Source organism: Vigna unguiculata, chromosome 4 (assembly GCF_037176805.1).
Source record: "Vigna unguiculata cultivar grain cowpea cultivar isolate G323 ecotype 2 chromosome 4, ASM3717680v1, whole genome shotgun sequence".
In the NCBI taxonomy this organism is placed as follows: domain Eukaryota; kingdom Viridiplantae; phylum Streptophyta; class Magnoliopsida; order Fabales; family Fabaceae; genus Vigna; species Vigna unguiculata.
In genome coordinates, this window is record NC_140795.1 from 27967502 (window position 1) to 27988683 (window position 21182).

Here is a 21182-nt window from a genome sequence, read left to right on the forward strand (position 1 = left end):
TACTTCTACATACCCAGTAAATATTAAAAAAATGGACGTTTTAGTTTGTTTTCTTTTTTATATTATGATATTTTGCACCTTGTAGGTAAAGTTTATGAATAGCTATCTTATATTTTGTTTTCTAATATAATAAAAATTTTTATTTTAAATTATATATATCTGGGTGATAAATTGAATTTAATTCTATCTAACGTTTTTACATTTTTAAAGTCATGTAATATATAGGTTTTAATATAATTAAAAAATAAAATTATATTTTTAAGGTGTTATTTTTTTAAATCATCCTAAATATTAAGAACATGCAGACTCTACCTATTCATTATTCAGTAACAAAAGAAAAGCATGTAATTGAAGAAAGTGTTGAATTTAATATATTTGAAGATATTAAAAACATTATTTATATTCGATCAACACTCTTTATAACCTATATTTTTGTCACCTTTCTACTGTTTACTTCAATTTTCTCCAAAAGAAAAGAAAAGCAAATAAATGAAGAAACATGAAAAGAAAATGAAACATATTCATGCGAGAACTGAGCATAGATAACTCAACTTCAAACAATTCTCTGTTATTCTTCTTCTCTCTAGAGGTTTCCCTTCTCTTTTTTTGTATAGATATTATTTTATTTTATTTTTCTAAATTATTAATTTACTACTTCTACATACCCAGTAAATATTAAAAAAATGGACGTTTTAGTTTGTTTACCTTTTTATATTATGATATTTTGCACCTTGTAGATAAATTTTATGAACAGCTATCTTATATTTTATTTTCTAATATAATAAAAAATTTTATTTTAAATTATATATATCTGGGTGATAAACTGAATTTAGTTCTATCTAATGTTTTTACATTTTTAAAGTCATGTAATATATAGGTTTTAATATAATTAAAAAATAAAATTATATTTTTAAGGTGTTATTTTTTTAAATCATTCTAAATATTAAGGACATGCAGACTCTATGTATTCATTATTCAGTAACAAAAGAAAAGCATTTAATTGAAGAAAGTGTTGAATTTTATATATTTGAAGATATTAAAAACATTATTTATATTCGGTCAACATTCTTTATAACCTATATTTTTGTCACCTTTCTACTGTTTTCTTCAATTTTCTCCAAAAGAAAAGAAAAGCAAATAAATGAAGAAACATGAAAAGAAAATGAAACATATTCATGCGAGAACTGAGCATAGATAACTCAACTTCAAACAATTCTCTGTTATTCTTCTTCTCCCTAGAGGTTTCCCTTCTCTTTTTTTGTATAGATATTATTTTATTTTTCTAAATTATTAATTTACTACTTCTACACACCCAGTAAATATTAAAAAAATGGACGTTTTAGTTTGTTTTCTTTTTTATATTATGATATTTTGCACCTTGTAGGTAAAGTTTATGAATAGCTATCTTATATTTTATTTTCTAATATAATAAAATTTTTTATTTTAAATTATATATATCTGGGTGATAAACTGAATTTAATTCTATCTAATGTTTTTACATTTTTAAACTCATGTAATATATAGGTTTTAAAATAATTAAAAAATAAATTTATATTTTTAAATGCAAAACCCATCTCTAGGATAGCCGTTCACCGGCTATCTGTTTTCCCAAATGCAAAACCCATCTCACAGAAAAAAAGGAAGCTTGGAGAAAGTAGGAGGCAAGCAACTATAGCAGAGGCCGGAAAGCTAAAACAGGCCGGCTTTGTCGGTGAAGCCCAATACACGACCTGGCTCGCCAATGTGGTGCTAGTCAAGAAACCCAATGGGAACTGGCGCATGTGTGTAGATTACACGGACCTGAACAAGGCCTGCCCCCGGGATGCCTACCCATGGCCCAACATAGACAGGCTCGTCGATGGGGCCGCGGGACACACCATACTGAGCTTCCTAGACGCTTATTCCGGCTACAACCAAATACCCATGGCTGATGAAGACAAAATCAAAACCGCATTCATAACCGAGGAGGCCAACCTTTACTACAAAGTCATGCCCTTTGGTCTCAAAAACGACGGTGCTACATACCAACGCTTGATGGATAGAGTCTTCCAGCCACTCCTGGGCAAGACGGTAGAGGTATATGTCGATGACATCATCGTCAAGTCCCCCAACGCACAACAGCACTCCGCGGACCTAGCGCAAGTCTTCAAAGCCTTGCGCACATACAACATCAGACTCAACCTCGAAAAATGCACATTCGGAGTAGATGGCGGGAAGTTTTTGGGCTTCATGCTCACGCAGCGAGGGATCGAGGCCAACCCCGAAAAATGTCAAGCCATCATCGACATGAGAAGCCCCGCGAATATCAAAGAGGTGCAGCGCCTAGTGGGCAGACTAACCGCCATCTCGCGTTTCCTCCCGAAGCTGGCGGACAAAACCATACCAATGATCCAACTCCTGAAAAAGTCGACAAAGTTTACCTGGGACGACACCTGCGAACAAAATTTCAACACTTTGAAGCAACTTCTCACCACCCCCCCGGTCCTGACCAAACCAAACCTTTCCCTCCCCCTTATAATGTACACAACAAACGCCGTCAGCTCCGCGCTCGTCCAAGAAAGGGACAACACCCAATATCCAATATACTTTACAAGCCGCATCCTCCAAGACCCAGAAACACAATATCAAATGGTGGAGAAGGTAGCCCTTGCAATCATAACAGCAGCACGTCGTCTGCGACCATACTTCCAATCACACACGATCATCATCAGAACAGACCATCCCATACAAAAAATCTTGCAAAAACCCGATTTAGCAGGTTGGCTATCCTCTTGGGCCATCGAACTGTCAGAATTCACTATCCACTACGAACCACATGGAGCTATTCGAGCACAGTGCCTAGCAGACTTTGCCAACGACCTTCAAGAGCAAGCCCCCAAGACACCTGGTGGACCATGCACGTAAACGGCTCCTCAAACCCGCTGGGAGTCGGCGCCGGAATAGTACTAGAAAGACCCGACAACGTCCTCATAGAACAATCTCTACGTTTCACCTTCAAAACATCCAACACTCAAGCTGAGTACGAGGCCATCATCGCCGGCCTCATCTTAGCACGAGACGTCGACGCGCGTAAACTCCTATGCAAGACAGACTCAAAGCTCACCGTAGGACACCTCAATGGTGACTACCAAATCAAAGATCCCACCCTCGCATAATACTACCACATGGTAGTATCCCTGACCGAGCACTTCGACACTTTCCAAATTCAACACGTCCCACGAAACGACAATACCCGGGCAGACATTCTCTCAAAGCTCGCTAGTACCTAAAAGAAGGGTCGTTACAAGTCACTCCTCCAGCACACCCTACCTACATCCTCCATTGACCAACAAAACTAGTGCTTAAGCATTACTACCACTAACACCTGGATGGAACCTTTCATCAAATACTTAGAAGCAGGAGTCACCCCGCTGAACGAAGAAAAAGGATGGGTCCGGAAAGCGGCGCGATACACCCTAATTGGGGGCGAACTATTCAGAAGGGGCTTCAGCAAGCCCTTGCTCAAGTGCATAACCAGAGAAAAAGCCGACTATGTCATACAAGAGATACACCAAGGCATCTGCGGCTACCACTCAGGACCCAAAACCATGGCTGCCAGGATATTACGCGCCGGTTACTATTGGCCCACAATGGAAGAAGACTGCACCACATACGTCCAAAAATGCGTTCAATGCCAAAAACACGGACCGATAACACACGTGCACCAAGAAGAATTACACCACGTCTCCTCACCATGGCCATTTTCAAAATGGGGAATGGACATAATCGGCCCCTTTGCAGCAGGAAAAGGACAGGTCAAGTTCCTTCTTGTCGCGGTCGACTACTTCTCCAAGTGGATCGAAACAGAACCATTAGCCACCATCACGGCCAACCAGGTCCAGCGCTTCATTTGGAAAGACAACATCTGCCGCTACGGAATCCCCCACACAATCATAACCGACAATGGTCGCCAGTTCATAGACAAGGGCCTCGCCGACTTCTACCGCAACCTGAACATCACCCACACAACAAGCTCCGTCGAACACCCTCAAACCAACGGCCAAGCTGAGGCCGCCAACAAGATCATCCTTGGCCAATTAAAGAAACGCTTAGATGGAGCCAAAGGCAAATGGCCAGATGAATTGCTCGAAGTACTATGGGCATATAGGTGTACCCCCAATCTTCGACCCACGAAGCACCATATACTCTAGTGTACGGAACAGACGTCGTCATTCCGGTAGAAATCGGGGAACCCTCAATCCGACAACAACACCACAACACCCAGTTAAACGCCGACTGCATGGCTACACACCTCGACCTTTTTTACGAGACAGGAGAAAAGGCACGAATCCGGGACTTAGCGACCAAATTGATGGCAGCAAGAAGATACAACTCCAAGCTGAAACCGCGTTCTTTTCACAAAGGGGACCTCGTGTGGAGAATGGCCAGCAAAGCCCGCAAGCACGAAGGCAAGTTCTCACCCAACTGGGAAGGACCTTTCCGAGTACTTAAAAAGGTCGGCAAGGGAGCCTATCGCCTTGAAAAACTATCCGGAGAGCCGCTTCCCAACACTTGGAACATCTCCCACCTCAAATTTTATTTCAGTTGAACCATACTTGTAACCCGATGCACTCTTTCCTACCCCGACATTTTTTCCCTAAGGAGGGTTTTAGCCGAGAAGGTTTTAATGAGGCATCACCTATCAATGAAATACAAGTTTATGCATATCTTATTCACAACAACTCCCAGCCACTACTCTAAGTGTCGCTGGTCGAACAAACTAACTCCCAGCCACTACTCTAAGTGCCGCTGGTCGAACGAATTAACTCCCAGCCACTACTCTAAGTGTCGCTGGTCGAACGAATTAACTCCCAGCCACTACTCTAAGTGCCGCTGGTCGAACGAATTAACTCCCAGCCACTACTCTAAGTGCCGCTGGTCGAACGAATTAACTCCCAGCCACTACTCTAAGTGCCGTTGGTTGAACAAACTAACTCCCAGCCACTACTCTAAGTACTGCTGGTCGAACGAACTAATTCCCAGCCGTTATTCCTGAATGTCGTTGGTCGAACGAGCCAACTCCTAGCCACTACTCCAAGAGCCGCTAGTCGACCCCAACAACTATTCCTAGCCAATACTCCATGTCCTGTACTGCTAAGCGAAAAAAGGTAAACAATCCTACCCACCAGTCCAAAGTACCGCCGGTCAATAACCGCAACCATGGCCGGCCGCTAACGCAAGCACCGCGTGATTTAACAAACACGCTAGTAAATCAAAAAAGCGCATGTCACCACACTTTGAAATTAAATTTACCATGACTAACTAGCACAACCAGATTCCATAACAAAATATACGTTAATGATAACACGGCCATTTCAATAAATTTCGAAAATATACATTACATTGATAATATCCCGGTCCCAAAGGTTCCATGCAGGCACATTCGTCCTAAAAGCAAACCGGCAACACGCCGACAAAACAAATTATAATTCGTCCCCACGAGCGTACAAAAAACAAACAAAACAAGTTTCGGCGTCCTCGCCCCCAATATCTACACTAATGTTACTCTTTAGCTTCATCCACCTCCTCACCCGCCGCGTCCTCTTCCGCGCCCTCGGCTTCCTCATCGGCAACCTCCACCTGCCCCACCACCCCATCAACCGTGGTAGCTGCTGGAGTCGTCATCACGATATCCTCATTTGCAATGGTGGCCGCCTCCTTCTCAGCCTTGAGCCGGCTAATCTCCGCAACATCCAACATGCGATCATCATACACATCCAGATTTACGTTAAAGCGGCAGTCCGTCACAGACACTTCCCAGTACAGGAACTCGGCTTGCCTCAAGGCCTTCTGGAAACCATTAACGTGTTCATTATACATGGCCTGCTGAAGACCAAACACTTCGCTAGCCGCTTCCTCAGCAGCAGCGTCTTTGGCGGCATTCACCCCATCCAACTCCACCTACTTAGCCTTCAATTTTTTCTCCAAACCCACAACACTCCCCTTCAATTTCTTCACCTCAGCCTCCAACTTCATCTTCTCATCCGCCCACGCCACTTGTTCGCGATCCCTCTGGACCTTCAACGCAACAACTTCCTCGGCCAATTTTTTCTTATCACCCACAGCCAGCTCCTCCTGCAACAAAGTCGCCACCTACTCAACACCATACCGCGCGCCAAATACTCACTCATAGCCCGCATAGTCAACCCCGGATCAGCAACCTCCACGACCGCCACCTCCTCGTCACTCAACTTAAGCTCCACCCCGTTCCTCATTTGAATCTTCGTTTTCTCAAAGCCGCCAAGATCAGGATTGCTCGACCCACTCGAACCAACACCCCCAGTCTTTGCAAGAGCCCTCAACCTCTTGCGGTCCTTCCCAACCCCCTTCATCTTAGAAGGGGTCGGTCTCTTCGCAACAGGAGGTCGGTAAGTATCCACAACCGGACCCACGAGATTCAGAGCTTGCGACTGCCCCTCCCCCTTCGCGGCATTCGCCATTTGGTCTCTAATCTTGGCAAATAGGTCCACTTCTCCACCAACCTTTTTCGCGTGGTGAGCCATCACACCTGCACAAAACCAAAATCTTCAGATTAGTCCAACACAGAACCTGCAACACTATCAAAACATACCGCATAAGTCGTGACCAGGATTGTCCGTCAAATAACAGCAAACAACCCATTTCCCCGGTACCCTAACCGGCAACATCTCCAACACCTCCACCACTCTTCGGCTATCCACGTCCAAGGCCTCCTTAGCCAACGCATCCCTACGCGCCGGCGCACTCGTCCAATAGAAGCGAAATTTGGGCTGCCCCCCATCATCATAATATAACAACCTCCCGGCAGGCAACACCCGCACTCGAAAGAACCCATCCTTAAATTTCTTAAACGACTGCGTGAAGCCATCTAACAAGCTAATCTTCGCCCTGCCAACCAAAGACACCCATGATAGCAGATCCCTTGGATGCGTGACGTAAAAGTACAAAAAACTCTCGGGAGTCGGCGTTAAATAAAGCGCCTTACAAATCAGCCGGAAGGCTTGCAAACTCCCCCAGCTGTTAGGATGCAACTGTGTCGGCGCAACATTTAACAGCCGCAGAACCCCCATCGTGAACTCGTCCAACGGCAACCGAACATGAAGCTTTGTGAACATACACGCGTACATATAGAAAAAATCACCTTCCAACCCCTCGCGACCATGGCACACAGCCTCCACAACACTCACCCTCTCAATAGCCACCATATTAGGATCCGCCCCCCTTTCAAACAGATAGATGTTGTTCATCCACGATCTAAGCAACCTAGACCAATGATACTTCGAAGAGCACAACCTCACACCCTCAGCCACCCACTCGTACCCACCCTTCTCGGCCAGAGCGACTCCGCATGCTCATTAGCCGGATCTTCACGCACCTCCCGCTCAATTTCAACATGCAACGTCTCCGACGAACTCAAGAACTCTAATCGTAGTCCACCAAAACTCGCCCCCGAATCACCACATGTCGAACCACTAGAAGACGTAGTCGACATACCTCAAAGTTGGTCAAATAGAAGACGACAAACGAACACCAACAAACGCCCAGGCAGCAACACAGCAAGCACAATGAAACTAGGAACTAAGAACAACGAAAAATGACAAGTGAATCCACTCCTATTTAAAGAACTTAGCCAAAACCCTTCACCTCCCACCAAAACCCCCTCAAAGCCCAAGGCCCAGCCACCAAAAATCGCCTCGAAAAACCAACTCCGACATCAACCAAGCTAACCAACAGTCACGTCTTTTCACCTCACCTAACCCCTGACCAAATGTCAGATCAAATAGTGCCACCCCCTAACACCTCGTAAAAGATATCGGCCCAACTATCACAACAACATGGCGGCTAACAACCACAGACAACGGCACATTACCCCATTCATATAGTCTACACATCACTTCTTGCCTCTAGACTAGGAGGCCGGTATCCTCACATGGTACACGGCCAAAGACCACAAATGAAATTTGCAAAATAGCAATAGTCTACACGTCACTTCTTGCCTCTAGACTAGGAGGCTGATGTCCCAACCATACCCATGTAGACGGCCCCCGGAGAGCACAATAGCCGCCTACTACACAGAAATGCCTTCGCACAGAACTAGACGGCCCCCAGAGAGCACAATGGCCGCCTACCACGCAAGAACCCCCCCATATGGAGAACACGGCCCCCACCTAGCTCCACACCCCCGTTAAACCACACGGCCTACACACCAAAACCCGAGGGCCGGTTACCACGCGAAAGGCACCTTTACCAAAGAAAGCCACCCTCGACGCATTTCATGGCCGAGTACCGGACACCGCCAACATCTGAAGGACCCCTTGGTAAATTCTCCCCTTTTTACACTAGATCCAAGAATGACTAAAAAAGGAATATTGGGCCAAAAAGTCCATTCCAGGTAGGACCCACAGGTAAAAAGGTATAAATAACACATTGTTTCATGCATTCATTACGCATTAATTATTCTCTGAAACCCTGACATCACCAGTGCTGACTTAGGCATCGGAGTGTCTTTTGCAGGTCCCTTGCGCCGCCCTCAGGTCCCCCTTTCAACAAGAGAAGACCGACCCCGAGAAGACGTACAAGACCCTTGGCTGATTTGTGGACTACAAACCTCGGTCCCATAAGAACAATAAACAAATTTAATTTAAATTATATATATCTGGGTGATAAACTGAATTTAATTCTATCTAATGTTTTTACATTTTTAAAGTCATGTAATATATAGGTTTAAATATAATTAAAAAATAAAATTATATTTTTAGGGTGTTATTTTTTTAAATCGTTCTAAATATTAAGAACATGCAGACTCTACGTAGTCATTATTCAGTAACAAAAGAAAAGCATTTAATTGAAGAAAGTGTTGAATTTTATATATTTGAAGATATTAAAAACATTATTTATATTCGGTCAACACTCTTTATAACCTATATTTTTGTCACCTTTCTACTGTTTTCTTCAATTTTCTCCAAAAAAAAAAGAAAAGGAAATAAATGAAGAAACATGAAAAGAAAATGAAACATATTCATGCGAGAACTGAGCATAGATAACTCAACTTCGAACAATTCTCCGTTATTGTTCTTCTTTCTAGAGGTTTCCCATCTCTTTTTTGGTATAGATATTATTTTATTTTATTTGATTTTTCTAAATTATTAATTTACTACTTCTATATACCCAACAAATATTAAAAAAATGGACGTTTTAGTTTGTTTTCGTTTTTATATCATGATATTTTGCATCTTGTATGTAAAGTTTATGACTAGTTATTACTTGCCTTATTTTCTAATGTAATAAAAAATTTTCATTTAAATTATATATATCTGGGTGATAAACTGAATTTAACTCTATCTAATTTTTTTAGATTTTTTATAGTCATGTACTAGATAGGTTTTAATATAATGAAAAAATAAAATTATATTTTTAAGCTGTTATTTTTTTTAAATCATTCTACATATTAAAAACATGCAAACTCTACCTATTCATTCTCCAGTAACAAAAGAAAATCAAGTAAATGAAGAAAGTGTTGAATTTTATATACTTGAAGATATTAAAAACATTATTTATATTCGGTCAGCACTCTTTATAATATTTATTTTTGTCACCTTTCTATTCTTTTCTTCATTTTTCTCTAAAAAAAAAGAAATAAATGAAGAAAATGAAAAGAAAATGAAACATATTCATGTGAGAACTGAGCATAGATAACTCAACTTCAAACAATTCTCTGTTATTCTTCTTCTCTCTAGAGGTTTCCCTTCTCTCTTTAGTATGGATATTATTTTATTTTATTTTTCTAAATTATTAATTTACTACTTCTACATACCCAGTAAATATTAAAAAAAATGGACGTTTTAATATGTTTTCGTTTTTCTATTGTGATATCTTGCACCTTGTAGGTTAAGTTTATGAATAGTTATCTTTTATTTTATTTTCTAATATAATAAAAAATTTAATTTAAATTATATATATCTGGGTGATAAACTGAATTTAATTTTATCTAATGTTTTTACATTTTGTAAAGTTATGTAATACCTAGATTTTAATATAATTAAAAAATAAAATTATATTTTGAAGGTCTTATTTTTTTAAATCATTCTAAATATTAAGAACATGCAGACTCTACCTATTCATTCTTCAGTAACAAAAAAAAAAGCATGTAATTGAAGAAAATGTTGAATTTTATATATTTGAAGATATTAAAAACATTATTTACATTCCGTCAACACTCTTTATAACTTATATTTTTGTCACCTTTCTGCTGTTTTCTTCAACTTTCTCCAAAAAACTAAGAAAAGGAAATAAAAGAAGAAATATGAAAAGAAAATGAAACATATTCATGCGAGAACTGAGCATAACTCAACTTCAAACAATTCTCTGTTCTTCTTCTTCTCTCTAGAGGTTTCCATTCTCTCTTTTAGTATAGATATTATTTTATTTTATTTTTCTAAATTATTAATTTACTACTTCTACATACCCAGTAAATATTAAAAAAATGGACATTTTAGTTTGTTTTCTTTTTTATATTATTATATTTTGCACCTTGTAGGTAAAGTTTATGAATAACTATCTTATATTTAATTTTCTAATATAATAAAATTTTTTATTTTAATTTATATATATCTGGGTGATAAACTGAATTTAATTCTATCTAATGTTTTTACATTTTTAAAGTCATGTAATATATAGGTTTTAATATAATTAAAAAATAAAATTATATTTTTAAAGTGTTATTTTTTTAAATTATTCTAAATATTAAGAACATGCAGACTCTACCTATTCATTATTCAGTAACAAAAGAAAAGCTTGTAATTGAAGAAAGTTATGAATTTTATATATTTGAAGATATTAAAAACATTATTTATATTCGGTCAACACTCTTTATAACCTATATTTTTTTCACCTTTCTACTGTTTTCTTCAATTTTCTCCAAAAGAAAAGAAAAGCAAATAAATGAAGAAACATGAAAAGAAAATGAAACATATTCTTGCGAGAACTGAGCATAGATAACTCAACTTCAAATAATTCTTTGTTATTCTTCTTATCTCTAGAGGTTTCCCTTCTCTTTTTTAGTATAGATATTATTTTATGTTATTTTTCTAAATTATTAATTTACTACTTCTACATACCCAGTAAATATTAAAAAAATGGACGTTTTAGTTTGTTTTCGTTTTTATATTATGATATTTTGCACTTTGTAAGTAAAGTTTATGAATAGTTATGTTTTACTTTATTTTCTGATATAATAAAAAAAATTTAATTTAAATTATATATATCTTGGTGATAAACTGAATTTAATTCTATCTAATATTTTTAGTTTTTTAAAGTCATGTAATGGATAGGTTTTAATATAACTAAATAATAAAATTATATTTTTAAGGTGTTATTGTGTTAAATCCTTCTAAATATTAAGAACATGCAGACTCTGCCTATTCATTCTTTAGTAACATAAGAAAAGCAAGGAATTGAAGAAAGTGTTGAATTTTATATATTTGAAGATATTAAAAACATTATTTATATTTTTGTCACCTTTCTACTGTTTTCTTCAATTTTCTCAAAATAAAAAAGAAAAGGAAATAAATGAAGAAACATGAAAAGGTATATTCCTGCAGAGAACAAATAAGAGGTTAGACACAAGCGTCACCTTACCATGTGGTCCGCTATCTCCTCATTTGGCCTCTTCCCGGTCGATACATGTCAGTTTGGACCCGGGGGGGGTTACCTGCAGAAGAATCTCCGAAGCTCAAGTAAGTCAAAGCTCTCAGAGAGTCAAATCAATGATTAATGAATGCGTACCTTTAAATGATGGGATCCATGTGTATTTATAGAGCATTAATGGCGTTTGACCATTTCATGGGCTGGGCCTTGACTTGGGCTCTATGTAGGGCTTGTGAGTGGGCCAGGGCCCAAACCCAGGCCCTTAAGGTTTATTGGACGTGGATGTCTCCATTATGTTGAGTTTATTAGAGTGGTCGGCCTAGGTTCTAAACTTAGCGGATATGCTGGAGTAGTCGGTCTAGGCCGACTATTTGTCTTGATAGCTTACGTTGATGTAGGTTAGGCTAAGCTGACCTAGGCTGGATACTTGGCTGTCTTGATATGCACACTTTTTACTTGGTTGAGTTTGGCTAGGTACGGTACACCAGTCTCCCAGCCTTGTCCGATATGGGTTGTCGGTCAAGGATGATATGTGTTGGTAAGCTAGCGGGAACGGCTAGGTGTGATACACCAGTCCCCCAGCCTTTAAGTGTGATGAACAGTGTTAAGGCTTAGAATTTGCAACTGTCAGAAGGTAGGTGAAGGGGCGTCAGTTGGTCATATCAAAAAAGTTTCGGCGCCGTCATTTTGGAGTGGGTTTTTCGTAATGATGGTGTCGCTTGATCTGTGATAGGGTTTTGGCGGGAAGAGGTTCGTCGTTTGGGATCACAGGCTATAAATATGTGCTTGAAAGCAGATAAGAGGTTACCTGTTTCATTTGTGATTTCTGAATTTAAAGACCTTGTGCGCGTAAAAGTGTCCGACTAGTCCTCTATCTCGACCGACATCTTTCCGTAAAAAACGAAATCAGGTATGTCCAGTAATAGTAGCGTGTCTACGTCTAGTAGTAGTGAAAGTACCGAGTCAGATAGGAGTAAGGATGGACGACTTGGCGGAGAAGGTGCAAGTTCCGGAGTTGTTACAAGCGGAATGCCGATGGAGGTGGTGAGGGAAATTCGAGAGGATCCTCCTGAGGAGTTGGAGGAGAGGAACTGGCCGGCCAAGGGCGGCTATGGATAGGTCGCTGCTGATGTTCGTGACCAGTCATCATTATTTAGGTGGTCCCGTCTGTTAAAATCTTGGCTAAACTGTACACCCGTTATGTCTAAGGGTGTCAGCGGAGATATCGTTTCGCTGGAGAGGGTGAGTGCCATCGACTGGGTATGCCACGGGCAGGAGGGGGCTACCGAGAAATTCTTTTTCATGTATATGTGCCATTTTTCACAGCTCCATGTACGACTACCCTTTGACGACTTTACTATGGGTGTGTTGCGGGCGTTGAATGTGGCGCCTACTCAGCTTCATCCTAACAGCTGGGCCTACTTGCAGGCCTTCCGCATTTTGTGTGAGTCTTTGTACTTGGAGCCTACTCCCTATGCATTCTTGTATTTTTATGACACCAGACCCCGAAGGCCGGCTACTTGGCTTTCTTTAATCAGCCGTCCTAGCATTAGCAGGTTGGATGCGTTCTCCCAATCTTTCAAGCACTTCAATGACGGGTACTTCAAGGTCGTTGTGAAGGAGGGGGGTGAGCCGCATTTCTTGAATGCGGATGGGAGTACCAAGTTTCCCTTTAGCTGGACCAACAATCCGTCTCGTTATAAAGACATGGGAGTGGAGGAGTTGTCGGCTGGTGACCAGGAGGTGGTGGGGATGTTGTTGAGATTTGTGGATAAGTTGCCCACTAAGGGTCTAGTTAGGGTTTATAATTCAGTGCATCTGATAATAGATATTGAAGGTATCTGTTTATTTCTTAAGCTGTGTTAATGATGCTAAGTTATTTTGATCCGAGTTATGATATGTTATTGCAGGGCATATGGCGCAATCTGGTAAGAAGAATTTGGCGCTCTTTCAATTGCTGAGGAAAGAGATGGCCGCTAAGGCCAAGGAAGCTGGGAAAGCCGATGTTCCTAACCTGCAGGACTCGGTTGTGGAAGTACATGTACACGGCGGAACGAAGAGGAAAGCCGAGCTCTCGCCTCGACCTGGGAAGGGTAAAGACGTGAAGAAAATAAGGGCGGCTATTCTTGGGTCGGCTAGCGGGGCGGGATCGGCTAGTGGAGAGAGGTTGCCGGAGGCCGGGCTGATTGAGTTGCCGGAGATATCTGTGAGGAAGGACATCTCGATCAACCTTCCAGACACTGTTGTTAACTCTATTGATAACATGGAGGTTGATCATATCGTGAGAACAATGGTGGAGTTTGGAAGCAAGGCTTTAGTCTTGGGTCGACGTGTAGGGTCCCTTTATAGAAGGGAAGTGAAGGAGGTGGGGGAGTTGCAGGGTAAGGTGGACAAGCTTGAGGAGGAGAAGGCGGCTCTAGAAAAGGAGAAAGAAGGGTGGGAAGCGGAGAGGAAGAGGCTGGCATCATGGAGAGTGCGTTGTTTGGACTCTGAGGAGAAACTGAACAAACGTATAAGGGAAGCTGGAAGAAGATTACGAGGATTTGAAGGACAAGTACGATGGGGCTGTTGGGGAGTTGGATGATTTGAAGAACAGCGTTATCCAAGAGCATATAAATGGTTTCGAGAAGGGGTTGCGGCAGGCGGCCTTCTTCTATCAAGATGTGGATGCCTTGGATTCAAGATTTGACGTGGATAAAGATGTATCTGGCGGGAAGTTGGTGAGGGAGGATGAAGAGGGTGCGGAAGAGGTGGGGGAGAAGGCGGCAGAGGAGGAGAAGGATGCGAAAGCTGCCGTGGAGGGTGATGATAACAAGGCGACGTAGGACCTTTCTTTTTTATAATATGAAACTGGAATTCTATGTCTGTGATAATCTGTACACTATGTCTGTAATAATTCGTACACTCTTTTACTTTGCTTTTAATATGATCCATGCTTTGTGTATGCTATGTTTTTTATTGGATGCCGATAACTTGTGTGATAGTGGTGCGTTAGCGGTATGGTATAATTATGAGTGGGTGTTTTGATGTATGTGATGTTTGGTGAATTCGATTTTTATTGAGGGTATTCGACCCTGACCGTTTTATTCGTGGTAAGGGTTGGGAACTTAAAACAAATGAACCACGTTAAAGGGTATTCGACCCAGGCCGCTTACTTGGGGTAAGGGTGGGGAACTTAAACGAATGAACCATGTTAAAGGGTGTTCGACCCAGGCCGCTTACTTGGGGTAAGGGTGGGGAACTTAAACGAATGAACCAAGAGTAAAGGGTGACCCAGGCCGCTTGCTTGGGGTAAGGGTGGGGAACTTAAACGAATGAACCAAGAGTAAAGGGTGTTCGACCCAGGCCGCTTACTTGTGGTAAGGGTGGGGAACTTAAACGAATGAACCAAGAGTAAAGGGTGTTCGACCCAGGCCGCTTACTTGGGGTAAGGGTGGGGAACTTAAACGAATGAACCATGTTAAAGGGTGTTCGACCCAGGCCGCTTACTTGGGGTAAGGGTGGGGAACTTAAACGAATGAACCACGAGTAAAGGGTGTTCGACCCAGGCCGCATACTTGGGGTAAGGGTGGGGAACTTAAACGAATGAACCAAGAGTAAAGGGTGTTCGACCCAGGCCGCTTACTTGTGGTAAGGGTGGGGAACTTAAACGAATGAACCAAGAGTAAAGGGTGTTCGACCCAGGCCGCTTACTTGGGGTAAGGGTGGAGAACTTAAACGAATGAACCATGTTAAAGGGTGTTCGACCCAGGCCGCTTACTTGGGGTAAGGGTGGGGAACTTAAACGAATGAACCACGAGTAAAGGGTGTTCGACCCAGGCCGCTTACTTTGGGTAAGGGTGGGGAACTTAAACGAATGAACCAAGAGTAAAGGGTGTTCGACCCAGGCCGCTTACTTGTGGTAAGGGTGGGGAACTTAAACGAATGAACCAAGAGTAAAGGGTGTTCGATCCAGGCCGCTTACTTGGGGTAAGGGTGGGGAACTTAAACGAATGAACCATGTTAAAGGGTGTTCGACCCAGGCCGCTTACTTGGGGTAAGGGTGGGGAACTTAAACGAATGAACCAAGAGTAAAGGGTGTTCGACCCAGGCCGCTTACTTGGGGTAAGGTGGGGAACTTAAACGAATGAACCAAGAGTAAAGGGTGTTCGACCTAGGCCGCTTACTTGTGGTAAGGGTGGGGAACTTAAACGAATGAACCAAGAGTAAAGGGTGTTCGACCCAGGCCGCTTACTTGGGGTAAGGGTGGGGAACTTAAACGAATGAACCATGTGAAAGGGATAAAGTGATAAAGTAGGGAACCAATATTTTTATTTATTCAAATTGGGGTGCCTCGTTAAAACCTCCTTGGCCAAAACCCTCCTTAGGGAAAAAAGACCAAGTGAGGAAAAAGAGTACACCCATGGTTACAAGTATTGATTCGCCTATGATACATGTTCAGCTAAAGTAGAACTTGAGGTGGGATACATTCCATGTGTTGGGGATCTCTTCCCCAGATAATTGTTCTAGGCGATAAGCCCCACCTCCTGTGTCTTCTCGTATGCGGTATGGGCCGTCCCAATTGGCGGAGAACTTGCCATCCTTCTTTCTAGCACTACTGGCCATTCTCCATACTAGGTCTCCGACGACAAACGATCGTAGGTGTAGATTTGCGTTATATTTCCTGGCAGCTCGTTGTTTGGCGGCTAGATTGCGTATTTGTGCTTTTTCTCTAAGTTCGGGAAGGAGGTCGAGATGTAAGGGCATGTTTTGGTGGTTGTGAGTTGGGTCGTATAGTTCTCGGCGCAGGGATGGTTCGCCAATTTCTACTGGTATCATGGCGTCTGCACCGTAGACTAGGCTGAATGGGGATTCGTTTGTTGATGATTGAGGGGTGCATTTGTAGGCCCACAGCACTTTGATTAACTCTTCTGGCCATCGGCCTTTCACGGTATCCAACCTTTTACGTAGCTCTACGAGAATAACTTTGTTTGCCGCTTCCGCTTGTCCATTGGTCTGTGGATGTTCTACAGAACTTGTGATGTGTTTGATGCCTAAGCCGGTGTAGAATTTTGCTAACTCCTTGTCGATGAACTGTCGACCATTGTCTATTATGATGGTATGTGGTACACCATATCTGCATATGACGTCCTTCCACACAAACTGCTGGACTTGTTGGGCCGTGATGGTGGTCAATGGCTTGGCTTCAATCCATTTGGTAAAGTAGTCAACGGCTACGATTAGGAACTTGACTTGTCCCTTGCCAGGTGTGAAGGGTCCTAGGATGTCCATTCCCCACTTAGCGAAAGGCCAGGGGGATAGTATGTGGTGTAGCTGTTCTTGTTTCTGATGTATCAGGTTGCCGTGCTTCTGGCATGGTTTGCATTTCCTGACGTAGTCCTGGCAGTCTGCCTCTATCGTGGGCCAGAAGTATCCGGCTCTGAGAACTCTTGTGGCCATGGTGCGTGCGCCTGAATGATAACCACAGATTCCTTCGTGCAGTTCCTTAATGATATACTGGGCTTGTTCTGGCGTGACACACTTAAGTAGGGGTTGGCCGTATCTGCGTTTGTAGAGGTCTTCGCCTACCATAGTGTACCTGGCGGCCTTGGCCAGCCAAGTTTTGTCCGCGTCGGGAGGGGGGTTGCCGGTTTTGAGGTACTGAATGTAAGGGGTGGTCCAATTTGGGTTTTGAGAGGGGGTGATGCTGTTTGATGGGGTGTGGGTTAACGTTTGGCAAGTGTGCGTGACGGAAGGTGTGGCTAGTGTTTGCTGTAGCAGGGATCAGTTACGGTTTTTTAGTTTGGTACTGGCTAATTTGGAAAGGATGTCGGCTCTGACATTGTCGGTTCTGGGGATATGTTCGACGCGGACCTGTTCAAAGGCGGATTGAATAATTGCGCGGACCAGATGGTAATATTGTTGAAGGATGGGGTCTTTGATTTGGAACTCGTCGTTCAGGTGGCCCACGGTGAGTTTGGAGTCGGTTTTGCATGTTAACTTTTTGACGCCGACTTCACGGGCTAGGGAGAGGCCGGCGAGGATAGCTTCGTATTCGGCTTTGTTATTCGACGTTTTAAACGCGAAGTGAAGAGACTTCTCAATGAGGATGTCGTTGGGGCCTTCCAACACGATGCCGGCGCCAGCACCCCTTGGGTTCGAGGAGCCATCTACATGAAGCGTCCATTGGTCCTCAACAGGTGTTTGTTGCAGGTCATTGACGAAGTTTAAGAGACATTGGGCTTTGATGGGGCCGTGGGGTTCATAGCGGATGTTGAATTCCGAGAGCTCCACGGCCCATGATGACATGCGTCCAGCTAAGTCCGGCTTTTGTAGTATCTTTTGGATTGGGTAATCGGTCTTGACGGTTATGGTGTGGTTTTGAAAATACGGGCGTAAGCGGCGTGCGGCGTGGACCAAGGATAGGGCCAGTTTTTCTACCATTTGGTACCTGGTTTCAGGATCTTGTAGTGTCTTGCTTACGAAATAAACGGGATGTTGCGTGCCTTTTGCTTCTTGGACAAGGGCAGCGCTGACGGTGTGATCGGTGGCCGTGATGTACACTAGCAGAGGTTGGCTGATGTCGGGTTTGCGGAGTATGGGGGGTGAGGTTAGGGATGTTTTGAGTTTCAGGAAGATCTGTTCACAATCATCAGTCCACGTGAACCGGGCGGATTTCTTTAGGAGCTGGATTATGGGTTGAGTTTGTTCTGCTAGTTTTGGTAGGAAGCGAGAAATGGCCGTGAGGCGGCCAATTAGTCGTTGGACTTCCTTGACAGTGGTGGGGCTGCACATTTCAATGATGGCCCTGCACTTTTCGGGGTTAACTTCTATGCCGCGCTGGGTTAACATGAAACCAAGGAATTTACCCGGTCGACACCGAATACACATTTGTCGGGATTTAAGCGGAGATTATATTGGCGCAGGGCGGAGAATACTGCCTCTAAATCTTTAGCGTGTTGATGATGGCTTGGGGACTTGACGACCATGTCATCGACGTAGACTTCGACGTGATTGTGGCACGTTCATCAGAGTTCAAACCGGTGCCCAAGTTAATGGAATGGCCATTGGGGTGTTCTAGGGGAGTAGTGTCCTCGACTGGTTCGAGGCGGGCATCCCGGCCTATTCTGGGGTCAAGGTCCTCGCCGGATAGGGCTATGCGGGAATTAGATGGACGCTCGATGTGGTTTGCTTGTTGGATTGGGAGTTGCGGTCTTAAGCTTGCCATGTTGCACTCGCGTGCCAGGCGTTGGTCACAGTGGATGGTCAGGATATCACCGGATGGTGCTGGGAACTTCATGGCCAAGTGAGGTGTAGAGACGACTGCACCAAGGGTATTGAGGGAGGGACGGCCCAGGAGTATATTGTAGGATGTGGGCGCATCGACTATAAGGAAGCAGATTGGGATGGTTTTGGTTTGGGTTCCTTCTCGAAAGACGATATGGAGGTCTATGTAGCCCCGGGTGGATACTTGTTCGCCAGAAAAACCGTATATGGGCTCATCATATGGTATCATGGCGGTGTCAGGAAGCTGTAACTTTTGGTAGGTGGCCCAGTAGAGGATGTCAACTGAGCTGCCTTGATCCACGAGTACTTTCTTAACGGCATAATTTTCGATTTCAACTGTGATGACCATGGGGTCGTCCTGCTGGTGGTTGAGGCCGCGGAAGTCGTCGTCTGTGAATACGATGGGGGGCATACGTCGTCTGTGATGGGATTGAGTGATGTGGTTGATGGATTGTATGTGGCGGAGGTGTTTCTTTCTGGTGGACGAGGTGGAGCCTCCGCTTGCGAAGCCACCAGAGATGGTGTTAATGGTGCCTCGTAAGGGGGGGTCGGCAGGGATAATGTTGGTATGGGCGGGCTCTGGTTGTTGGTTGTTGGGTTGGGTGGGGTTATTTTGGTGGGCGTTGTTTGGTTGTCGTCTGTGGTCATGCCGTGGAGGGTGGCGGGATCGGGAGGAGGAGGAATGGTCATCCCTACGGATGAAGCGGCGAAAGTGGCCGGCGCGTACCAGTTCTTCGATCTTATCCTGGAGCACTTTGCACTCTTCTGTAGTGTGACCGTGGTTGCGATGGTACCGACAATACTTGGTCATGTTGGCGTTAGGAGGGGTGGTTGTCTTTCGTGGTGGGGGGAGCAGGTCAGCTTGGAGGGCCTCGTCTAGGATGCGGGAGCGGGCTACTGTGAGTGGAGCGTATCTGGTGAAGCGAGGTTGGCGGGGTTCGCGTGGGTGGGTGTCAGGGCGCGGGTGAGGCTGTGGGGTGGGATTGGGGGTGGGGTTGGAGGTGTTGGTGGCATAGTCGTTACAGAATTTGGTGTGAAGAGTTTGCATTTCTTCCATGCGAACGTAGTCAGCTGCGCGCAGCTTGAGTTCGTGCATGGAGGTGGGTGGATGGAGGTAGACATTGTTGGCGAAGGGTCCGGGTTGTAGGGTGAGGGTCATACATTGAAGTATCATTTCCTGGTTAAGGTGTGGTGTACGAAGGGCGGCTTTACTGAAGCGATCGATGAATGTTCTGAGTGGTTCATTGGGTTCCTGTCTGATGCCCAGTAGGGATATGGTGGTGGTTTGATGTGGGCGGCTTCCGGCGAAATGTGTGGAAAACATGTGTGAAAGGGTGTCGAAGTTGTCAATTGAGTAGGGTGGGAGGGTGGTAAACCATTCTAGGGCGGGGCCTTTGAGGGTGGTGGGCAAAGCTTTGCAAAAGACTGCGTCTTGGGATGTGTATAGGGCAACGTGGGTGATGTAAACTTTCAGGTGTTCGTCGGGGTCGGTTTCGCCAGTGTAGCGATCGAGGTTGAATGGTTCCCACTGGGCCGGGAGAGGGGTGCTAGCGATAAAATCTATGAATGGGTGGCGGCGTCTGGGCTGGTGAGGGAGGGGAATGTGGGGTGGGGGTGGGTGGTTGATCATGGCAGGAAAGGTGGAGGTGATGTTATGGGGAGGGATGTAGGTTGTGGGAAGATATTGCGGATTGTAGGGTGGAACGTATGCGGTGTGGAGAGCGGGGGGTATGTTGTGGGGAGCGTGGGTGGTTGAGGGTGCTGTGAGCCCTGGGTGAGCGGATGGGAAGTGATGGGGGTGTGTGGAGGTAAGGGGTGTTTGTTGGGTGGTGGTGAAGGTGTGGGGGGTGGGATTGTATGCACTTTCTTCCTCTGTAGGCTGGAAGGCCGGAGACTTCACAGCTTCAGAGGTTTCTTTGGCTTTTCCCTTCAGGTTGGCGTCTGCCTCGATCCTTCTTCTGAGGCGGGAGTTCTCTTGTTTTAGCGCTTCCATTTCCTCATCGCTGCACTTCTTTAGGTCTGCGAGCTCTTGTTGCATCTTTACCTGGCCGTCTAAGATGGCGGCCAAGTCAGGGGCGATGCCGAAAGGTCCAGAGGGACCAGCGTCCACTTGCTTGTTAGCTCCAGCTTTGCTACGGGTAGAAACCATCTTCGGAGAAAAACGGATACTGAAGGTGCTCGTCTCGTGCCCCACGGTGGGCGCCAATTGTTCCTGCAGAGAACAAATAAGAGGTTAGACACAAGCGTCACCT